The sequence below is a fragment of the Carlito syrichta genome, unplaced genomic scaffold (assembly GCF_000164805.1).
Source record: "Carlito syrichta isolate Samal-C Ts95f unplaced genomic scaffold, Tarsius_syrichta-2.0.1 Scaffold288001, whole genome shotgun sequence".
Classification (NCBI taxonomy): domain Eukaryota; kingdom Metazoa; phylum Chordata; class Mammalia; order Primates; family Tarsiidae; genus Carlito; species Carlito syrichta.
This window is the reverse complement of record NW_007232097.1, coordinates 5,939-15,326: the sequence shown is the minus strand read 5'-3', so window position 1 is coordinate 15,326 and position 9,388 is coordinate 5,939. Positions and strand designations below refer to the sequence as shown.

Here is a 9,388-nt window from a genome sequence, read left to right as displayed (position 1 = left end):
CCGAGTCCCGACCTCTGTGTCTGCGCTTCCCCGATCTCACATGTGTCCTAGCGCTGCCCATTTCCCCACCCCTGGAACAGCGCCCTGTACACAGCAGGCACTCAGTAAACGAGGGTTGAATGAATGAAAAGAAAAGTATTGAATAAGGCGACATATGTACTGTACTTTGCATGGTATGAGCCACACATTGAGTGCTCCATAGAGCATAGCTCTTGTTATAATGGCTTAATATGATATTACAATGACAATATTCCTATTATGGCATTTTAAGAAGAGAAGAATAATTCTAGTTGACCTTCCCAGAAAAAATGCTCATTTAACTCACTGGCACACCTCAAATTCTTTTTTCTTTTTTTACAAGTCTTAATTTTCATTACAGAAAGAAAAAAAAAAACTTCATTTATTTATTTTGCTTTCTAATTTGTGCTTGTGTCTTCAACACTTTCACAACAATTTTATGCTCCTCAATAAGGAAAGCATGCCTAATCCTGTCATGAGCACATTTTGCACACATGGAACCACCACTGACCCTGCTGACATGTTTTTTGTTGTTGTTGTTTTGGACAACCTCATAAGAACTTTAGACCTCACAGCATGAACCCATTGAAGTCTGCCTGGGCACACACCACATGCAGACTTTGGTGCTTCCCAACCTTCTTGGTATATAGGCAAACAATCCTATTACCAAGGGTTCAGGATAACCTATTTTGTTAGAGACTGTACTGTAGGAAAACCTATGACGGTATGTCAAACGCTGGGCCATTGTGAGTGCCTTTAGACAGTGCCCCCGGAAGAGCTCATATTGTTTTGTTTTTGTTTTTAGAAACTGAGGTTTATTTTCCATCAACCTTATTTCCATGTTGTTTAAGAACCTGGGGAAGAACAGCTTAAAACCACTCAGTGGTTGTTCCTACCTATTCAGTGGCTTGAGCAGTGGGAGCTGCAGATCAATCTTCTGTGGCAGGCTGAGCACTCCAGTCTTTAATAGGAAACTGCTGACCTGGCACAGAGGGCACCTGCATGCCTTCAGACCAGACTGCAACCTCAGGCTGAGTAGCAGTGAACTCAGGAGCTGGAGCAATCCATTCACCCTGAAATTCATCCTTGGTCTCAGCTTTTTTCAGTAGCAGCCTGCCCTTCCTTTTCAATCTCTTCATGATCTCTGTAGAAATAGAGATCAGGCATAATTTCCCATGGGTGTTCATGGGAGATATCACACATGTGCACAACTTCCCGAGTCAGCATCCACTACATCAGACCCACTGAGCGAGCGACCTTATTGTTGCACAGGATGGCAATGTCCACACAGCACAGAGGAGAGTCTGTGTTACACAGAGCAATGGTGGGCAGGTTAACATAAGATGCCTCTGTGACAGGCTGGTGGTCAGCCCTGGGATCAGTAACCACCAGCAGACAGGGCTCCCGGAAGGCTGCCTGCATCTTGTTGTGAAGGTTATAGGAGTGAAGCAGCCAGCAGTAGGAGTGGCTCCAGTGGCAGCAGCAAATTTCAGCACAGCCTGCCGGCCAGTATTTCTGAAAGATATGACACTGACATCGGCAGGGTTTTCAATGGTAACAATGGCACGAGTTGCAAGCAGAAGCTTCTCCCAGGTTCTCGTCAGACTTATGACATAGACGCCATCACTCTTCCTTTTATAGATGTACTGTTCCATTTGAAAGTTAAGGTTGATGTCACCTACATGGCTTCCTGCTGCAAGGAATTTGAGGATATGCTCCTCCTTCGTTTGCAGGACATCAAGGGCTCTGGACATTGCAAAAGTTTCCCTTTAAGTTATAACAGGAATTCAGAACAACACTGTATGGATCCCTCTCTGGGTAGGGTGGGGAGGTGAGCTCAAATTCTTAAAGATATAATGTTAATAACCAATTGTTGGCCTTTGTTGAGCATTTGAACATAAGGGCATTTTGTTTATTCTGAAAGAAATGTATTAAGACACTGACGGAGGTTATATGAAACTTTTAAAATAGCCTAATTGGAAAGGTACAAGGGGGGAAACCCCCAAACCCAGAACTTATTTATAAAATATTGTATATTTATTCTTATATGCTTAAACTTCAGTCACCTTCAAAGTATTCTTTGTTTGATGCAATACAGTTCAGCTATTAAGGTGCTTTTTCCACTACTCAAAAGTTTTTGAACTCATCAATTTTGATGCCTTTTAGTGCTTCTGCCATTTTTGTTTCACCTCTTCCATATCAGCGAAATGTTTTCCTTTGAGGAACTTTTTAATCTGGGGAAACAAAAAGGAAAGTGACTCGGAGGCAAGATCGGGTGAATAGGGAGGGTGGGGTATGGGAGTCATGCCGTTTTGGTAAAAAACTGCTGAACACTTAACGTGATGTGGGCAGGTACATTGTCATGGTGGAAGAACCAGTCACCTGTTTGCCATAACTTCTGATGCTTCTTCTGCAAATCGTGACACAACCTTCTCAAAACTTCCAGATAAAAACTTTGGATGAACATTTGATCCAGAGAAACAAATTCTGAGTGTACTACAAGGGGCCCAACTGCCAAAAGATAATTCTGGGGTTTTGGGGGGTCCCCCCTCATACATACAGCTCAACACATTCATGTCCACAGCGGCAGTCATGTAGCCTGCTGGAGTTGTTTGTTAGTTCATCTGACATTTCCTGTTTATGTTCTATGTCTTCATGATAGTTATCTCTATCACTTCCAGTATCTACTTGCATTACTCAAGGTGCATTTCATCCTGATCCCTTGATGTTAGCTTGACTACTCTGCCTGACCTTAGTTGGCCGCTTCCCTCATAAGGGCTGTGGGTGGATTACAAAATGATAACTATTTTAGAAAAGTAAAGTGGCGGGGGGAGCTTATTACCTGGGCATCAGAAAATCAAGATAAGGAGACTGCAAGACTAGAGAAATCTCATTTCTTTGGCTTAAATTAAATTTTCTGCAGCAAATGAGTAAAAGCTGGAGTGTGGCAACTGATTTTGAATCTATCAACACGGTGCTCCCTGTTTTCCATTGCTCCCAGAATCTCAAATAAAGTCAACACTATCAGCCATGAAAATGCCTCTAGCAGAGGAGCAGCTTGTAGAGGACAGTGACAGCAGGATGTACATAAAATGCTTCATGAAAGGCAGGCTCCTCAAAACAGAGGGTTTCCCCCGGGAAATCAGGGCTGGCAAGCTCAGGAGCACACTCCATATGCCTCGTCTACCATCATGAGCCCCAGCCACCTGTGCCAAAATGTCTCCACCCCTAATGCGCCTCAAGGCCAGGCTTTTCTCCACTGTTTACTTCTTTTCTTATGTCTCCCCTCTTGTAATCCCGTTTTTGCTTTCTCTTCTCCTGCTCATTGTTCCTTTAATTATTCGTTTGATAAACATGTCCTTAGCATTGTGCAAGATCATGTTCTCTCCACTTCTCAAAATAGCCTCCTGGTTCACCTGCATCACTATTATGTAGGCTAATGTTTCAAATGCATGTTCTGCCGGGCTCGGTGTCTCAGCCTGTAATCCCGTGCCTTGGGAGGCTGAGGTGAGTGAACTGTCTGAGCCCGCGGGTTTGAGACCCGCCTGGGCAACTTGGTGAGACCTCATCTCTACAATAAATCAAAAAATCAGCCGGGCATGGTAGCACGTGCCTGTAGTTCCAGTTACTTGGAAGGCTGAGGCGGAAGGATGGCCTGAGCCCAGGAGGTAGAGGCTGCGGTGGCCAGGAGCGGCCACTGCACTCCAGTCTGGGCAACAGAGTGAAACTCCAACTCAAAAAAATGCATGTTCTTGGGCCCCTTCCTAACTCCACTGAATGGGATGCTCTCATGGGCAGAGTTAGGGACCTTGAATTTGTGACACATTCTTTGGTAGTATTGTGATACACTGGAGAGTGTGTAAACCATCTACAACTACTCCCTAGCCTTGGAATTCCCTTCTGCTCTGTCTACCTTTCTCCTACAGCAGAATTCCTTTCAAGCATCACTTCCTATAGAACATCTAGTCCCTCATACCATCTATTAGACAAGCTAACACTTAAAATTTTTTTTAACTTTAAAGATGTGGGATACAATTCAGGGTTACGCATACAAATGCTCATTATGCAGGTATCCTTGTTGATGAGGTGTGCCTCCCCTCCAGCTGTTTCCCACTACTGCCCATCCCTTTCTTACAGTATTATGCTAATTGTTCAAGGTCTGCGTATGAGAGAGAACATGTGATACTCAGTTCTTATTTCTGTGATAGATCACTCAGTATTATAGACTCTAAGTTCATCCAAGTTGAGACAAGCTAACACTTTCTACTTTAATAGATGTACCCTCAAATTCTGTGACTTAACACAGTAAGGATTTCGTTTTCATTCACATGATATTTCAGTGCAGTGTGACCTTTAATCTTGTGACTGCACTGTCTTCAACATGTCACTCCCAAAGTGTTCTCCACAGGGTGCGCTCCATTCCCACTTGCCAGAAGAGAATGAATGTGGAGGAGCAGTGGGAGTTTTCACGATCCTGGGCTGGACATGACCTGTCCAAGGAATGCTGGGAATTAATCTAGCCATGTACCCAGAGAGCAGAGGTTTTGAAAGAATGTCGTCAATCAATACCTCATACAGTTCAATCAAAAAAATGTTTCTTCAGGACCAGTTAACAGTGGCTATAAGCCTGCAGACTAGAAGGACCTATCCAAAGACTTAAGCACTTCATTAAAATGCAATGGCAGATGTTAGCATGATCCTTGCCACAGAATGGAAATGAATCAATCTATTTTTCTTCTGCCCCAGCCCCCTGCAGGCTACTGGGACCATGCTAGACCCTAATGGTGAGCTACAGACTCAGGACCAGAAATCTCAGGTGTCCTCCAAGTGGCTTAATAAATTGTGCTAGCTGGAAATCTGACCATAGTTAATTCCTATGCTAAGACAGAATATTCTTGACAGAGAGGAGCATTCGGGTGAGGCACGATCACCAACAGAGTATACAAACAAAAGTCTGTTACACTGATGGAGATCCTCTAGGAAATCCACGGTCCAGAACCTTGAAGGCTGTGCTAAAAAGAGCAGATAGAGTAACCCAGAAGGGTCAAAACTCATTATCTAAATTCCTTCGTGTTGAAACTGAAAGGACTAGCAGAAAAGTGAGGTCTTGGGACTCAATGGTAAAAAAAAAAGAGGAGTGACTTGCCCCAGGTGACTCTCAGTCATAAGATGGGTAGTTCATAACAAGGAGAAAGGCACCAGAGTGCTGTTGTTTGATGATATTACAAACTAGAGTCTTCTAGGAGGAGTCTGTTTATATTTTCACTGGACTCAAAAAGATGCTTTGGCTCCATTTTGGCAAGAACTGAAAAATAAATGGGCTTTATTTAAACCGCAGCTGCAGTGCACATGTGTACAGATTAACAAATCATGCTCCACAGCTACACTTTTGCCAGAAATGCAGAAACAGCAAAATATGATTAAATCCCCAGCCACATGCAAATCAGCATTGCCAGTTACTTAATTTCTTGGTCAATCTCTGACTCAAGACCTAACAGTACTTAGTCTTAGAGATGTATGAGACAAAGGAAGTATCCCTACATCCCCCTCTATAAAAATACCTTACATTTGAAAAAAAAAGCTCTGTTTATATAGCACTTTCATTTTACTTAACAGTGTGTGTTTAAGAATAAACTAAGAAAAGTCATGAAGTAAAGTCTTATCATCTTCATCATCTTTATCAATGTTAGCATCGGAGTCATTCACAACAATGTCTCCATTTCACACATACATTTGCCCTTGATAATCTTTTCTGGAAATGCCCCCTTTTTATTCTCCACTTCACCCTAGACTTTAAAAAATCATATTTATATTTCAACTTCCATTAAAGCTTTTCTGATCCCTTCAACCTAATTATGTCTCATGGAGATTTTGATATTGTATGGTAACCTGCTTATATTTTGTGAACCTCTTCAATTCCTCTTTTGGAATAAAATCGTGGATATTTGAATGGATGGATGGATGGATGGATGGATGGATGGATGGATGGATGGATGAGCAGCTTGATGGATGGACGAATGGGTGGACGAATAAGTGGGTGGATGGAATGGATAGAAGAGAACAGAGCTACAGAAAGGTAAAAAGTATATTACAGTTAAGTATTTCGGCTCTGGAGTAGTCATGAGTTCAAATTGCAGCTCTGCCACTTACTTGCTATGTGACCTTAGTCAGGTTACTCAATCAGTCCTTAGTTTCCTCATCTGTATAGTGGGACTAATAATAAGTTATTTATGATTTGGATTAAATAAACTAATTCATGTAAATTACTTAAAACCATGTTTGGAATGGTAAGTACTCAATAAACGTCAACTGCTTTTATTTTGATAACTAAGTAGTAAATTTAAAACAAAACTCACATACTTTTTTTTTCATCCACGATGCTATAAGAGGATTAACTCATGCTTTGTGTGAACTTTCAAACATACCCATTAGGCAGTGAGTACCCTGAAGCAGGGGCTGTGTATTGTTCATCTTTTTATAGCTAGCACAATATCTTATAAAGAAAAGAAATTTAATCAATGTTTAATGAAATGTGTGAATGAATGAATAAGTGAATGGACAACCACTTGTTAGATTTCACTCATAGCTAAAACAACAAATGAAAATTGACACCATTATCAACTTTCTTTACTTTCCTTCCTCAGGAATAATACTTTTTAGTGTTACACTCCAAGGAATATTTGGTATTCTTGGAAACTAACTTGTTTTAGCTCCACAAACTACTAGACCTGGTTAATATTAGCAAATAATTAATAGTCTTTTTCTACCTTAAAGAAAACTTTCTCTGAAAGAGCAAATGAAACATTCTGAGTAGGACTTTTTTTTTTAATCAATATTTTTTATTATGATGTTGTGGGGTACAGTTAAGGGTTAGGTATACAAATATGCTTCATTTAGGCCCCCTTGTTGATAACAGGTGTCTTCCCATCCCCAGACAGATGTTTACTACCATTAGTCCCATCCCCCTTCCCCTCCCTCCATAGTTTCCCACCACTGTCAGTCATTTTCTTATGGTAGTGTGTTGGATGAACAAAGTCCACAATATGAGTGAGAACACGTGATACCCAGATCTTTGTTTCTGTGAGAGGTCACTCAGTATTATAGACTCTAGTTCCATCCAGGTTGCTGTGAAATTCATGATTTTGTTCTTTTTGTGGCTGCATAGTATTCCATCATGTATATGTACCACATTTTTTAAATCCAGTCCGCTTTTGATGGACAGCATGGTTGGTTCCAGGTTCTTGCTATTGTGAACAATGCTGAGATAAACATACATGCACAGGTATCTTTTTCATAGAGTGATTTGAGCTCTTCAGGGTATATTCCCAGTAGGGGATTGCAGGGTCATATGGGAGGTTGATGTTTAGAGCTTTTAGGAATCGCCACACTGCTTTCCACAGAGGTTGCACTAGTTTACACTCCCACCAACAGTGTAGGAGTGTTCCCTTTTCACCACACCCTCTCCAACAACTGTTATTTTTTAAGTTATTGATAATGGCCATTCTGACTGGAGTTAGGTGGTATCTCAGTGTGGTTTTGATTTGCATCTCCCTGATGATTAGTGAGGTTGAGCATTTCTTCATGTGTCTGTTGGCTGCTCGAATGTCTTCCTTTGTGAAGTGTCTGTTCATATCTTTTGCCCATTTTATAATGGAGTTGTTTGTTTTTTTCTTTTCAGCACTTTTGAGTTCCTTGTAGATCCAAGATGTTAAGCCTTTGTCATACCTGGAGTTAGCAAATACTTTTTCCCAGTCTGTAGGCTGTCTCCCTGCTCTCTTGATGGTTTCTTTGGCTTTGCAGAAGCTTGTTTGTTTAATGAGGTCCCACATGTCTATCTTATCACTTATGACCTGTGGGTTTTGTGTTTTGTTCAGGAATTGGATGCCAGTTCCAATTTCCATGAGGGTATGTCCTTCATTTTCTAAGGTTCTTATGGTTTGAAGTTTTACATTAAGCTCTCTGATCCATTTGGAGGTAATTTTTGCCTATGGTGATAGGTAGGAGTCCTGTTTCAACCTTCTGCATGTGGTCAGCCAGTTTTCCCAGCACCATTTACTGAATAGGTTCTCCTCTCCCTAGTGGTAGGTGGTAGAGGCTTTGTCAAAGATGAGTTGATTGAGAGATTGAGGTTTTGCTTCTGGATTCTCAATTCTATTTCATTGATCTATATGCCTGTTCCTATACCAATACCAAGCTGTTTTGATGATTATAGCTTTATAGTAAAGTTTGAAATCTGGTAATATGATACCACCTGCTTTGGTTTTTTTTGCTGAATATTGTTCTGGCTATTCTTGGTCGTTTGTGTTTCCATATGAATTCCTGTGTTGTTTTTTCTAGGTCTGAGAAGAATGTTGCTGGTAATTTGATAGGTATTGCATTAAATCTCTTGATTGCTTTGGTAGGGTGGACATCTTTACAATGTTGATTCTTCCAATCCATGAACATGGGATATATTCCCACTTGTTTTGTCATCTTTGATTTCTTTGAGCAGTGTTTTGTAGTTTTCATTGTAAAGGTCTTTCATGTTTCTGGTTAGGAAGATGCCAAGGTATTTCATTTTTTTGTGGCTATTGTGAAAGGAATTGTGGTTTTTATTTGAGTTTCTGTTTGTTTATTATTGGTGTAAAGAAATGCAATTGTCTTTTGCACATTTATTTTATATCCTGAGACTTTGCTGAAGGCCTTTATCAGTGTAAGGAAGTTTTTGACAGATTCTCTAGGGTTTTCAAGGTACTCAATCATGTTATCTGCAAAGAGAGATAACAGGACTTCCTCTTTTCCTATTTGGATACCCCTGATTGCCTTCTCTTCTCTGATTGCTCGAGCCAGGACTTCCAATACTATGTTGAACAGGAGGGGTGAGAGTGGGCATCCTTGTCATATTCCAGTTTTCAGGGGAAATGGTTCCAATTTTTGTCCATTTAGGAGTATGCTGCCTGTGGGTTTCTCATAGTTGGCTTTTACTATTTTGAAGTATATTCCCCGTATGCCAGGTGTTCAAGGGTTTTTATCAAGAAGGGGTGCTGGAGTTTATCAAAAGCTTTTTCTGCATCTAATGATATAATCACGTGGTTTTTGTTTTGACATCTGTTGATGTATTTAATTACATTTATGGTTTTACAAATGTTGAACCAGCCTTGCATCCCAAGGTTGAAGCCTACTTGGTCATGATGGATGATTTTTGAGATGTGTTGTTGAATCCGGTTCACTAGGATCTTGTTGAGGATTTTAGCATCTATGTTCATCAAAGATATTGGCCTGTAGTTCTTTTTCTTTGTTGGATCTTTACCTGGCTTGGGTATCAATGTGATGTTAGCTTCATAAAATGATTTGGGGAGAGGTCCATCTTTCTCAATCACCTGGAATACCT

At 40.8% G+C, this 9,388-nt stretch overlaps 1 pseudogene; it reads right to left on the bottom strand.

Annotated features, from left to right (window-relative positions):
* Nucleotides 1-887: 887 nt before the first annotated feature.
* Nucleotides 888-1,772, bottom strand: LOC103255297 (annotated as a pseudogene).
* Nucleotides 1,773-9,388: the final 7,616 nt, after the last annotated feature.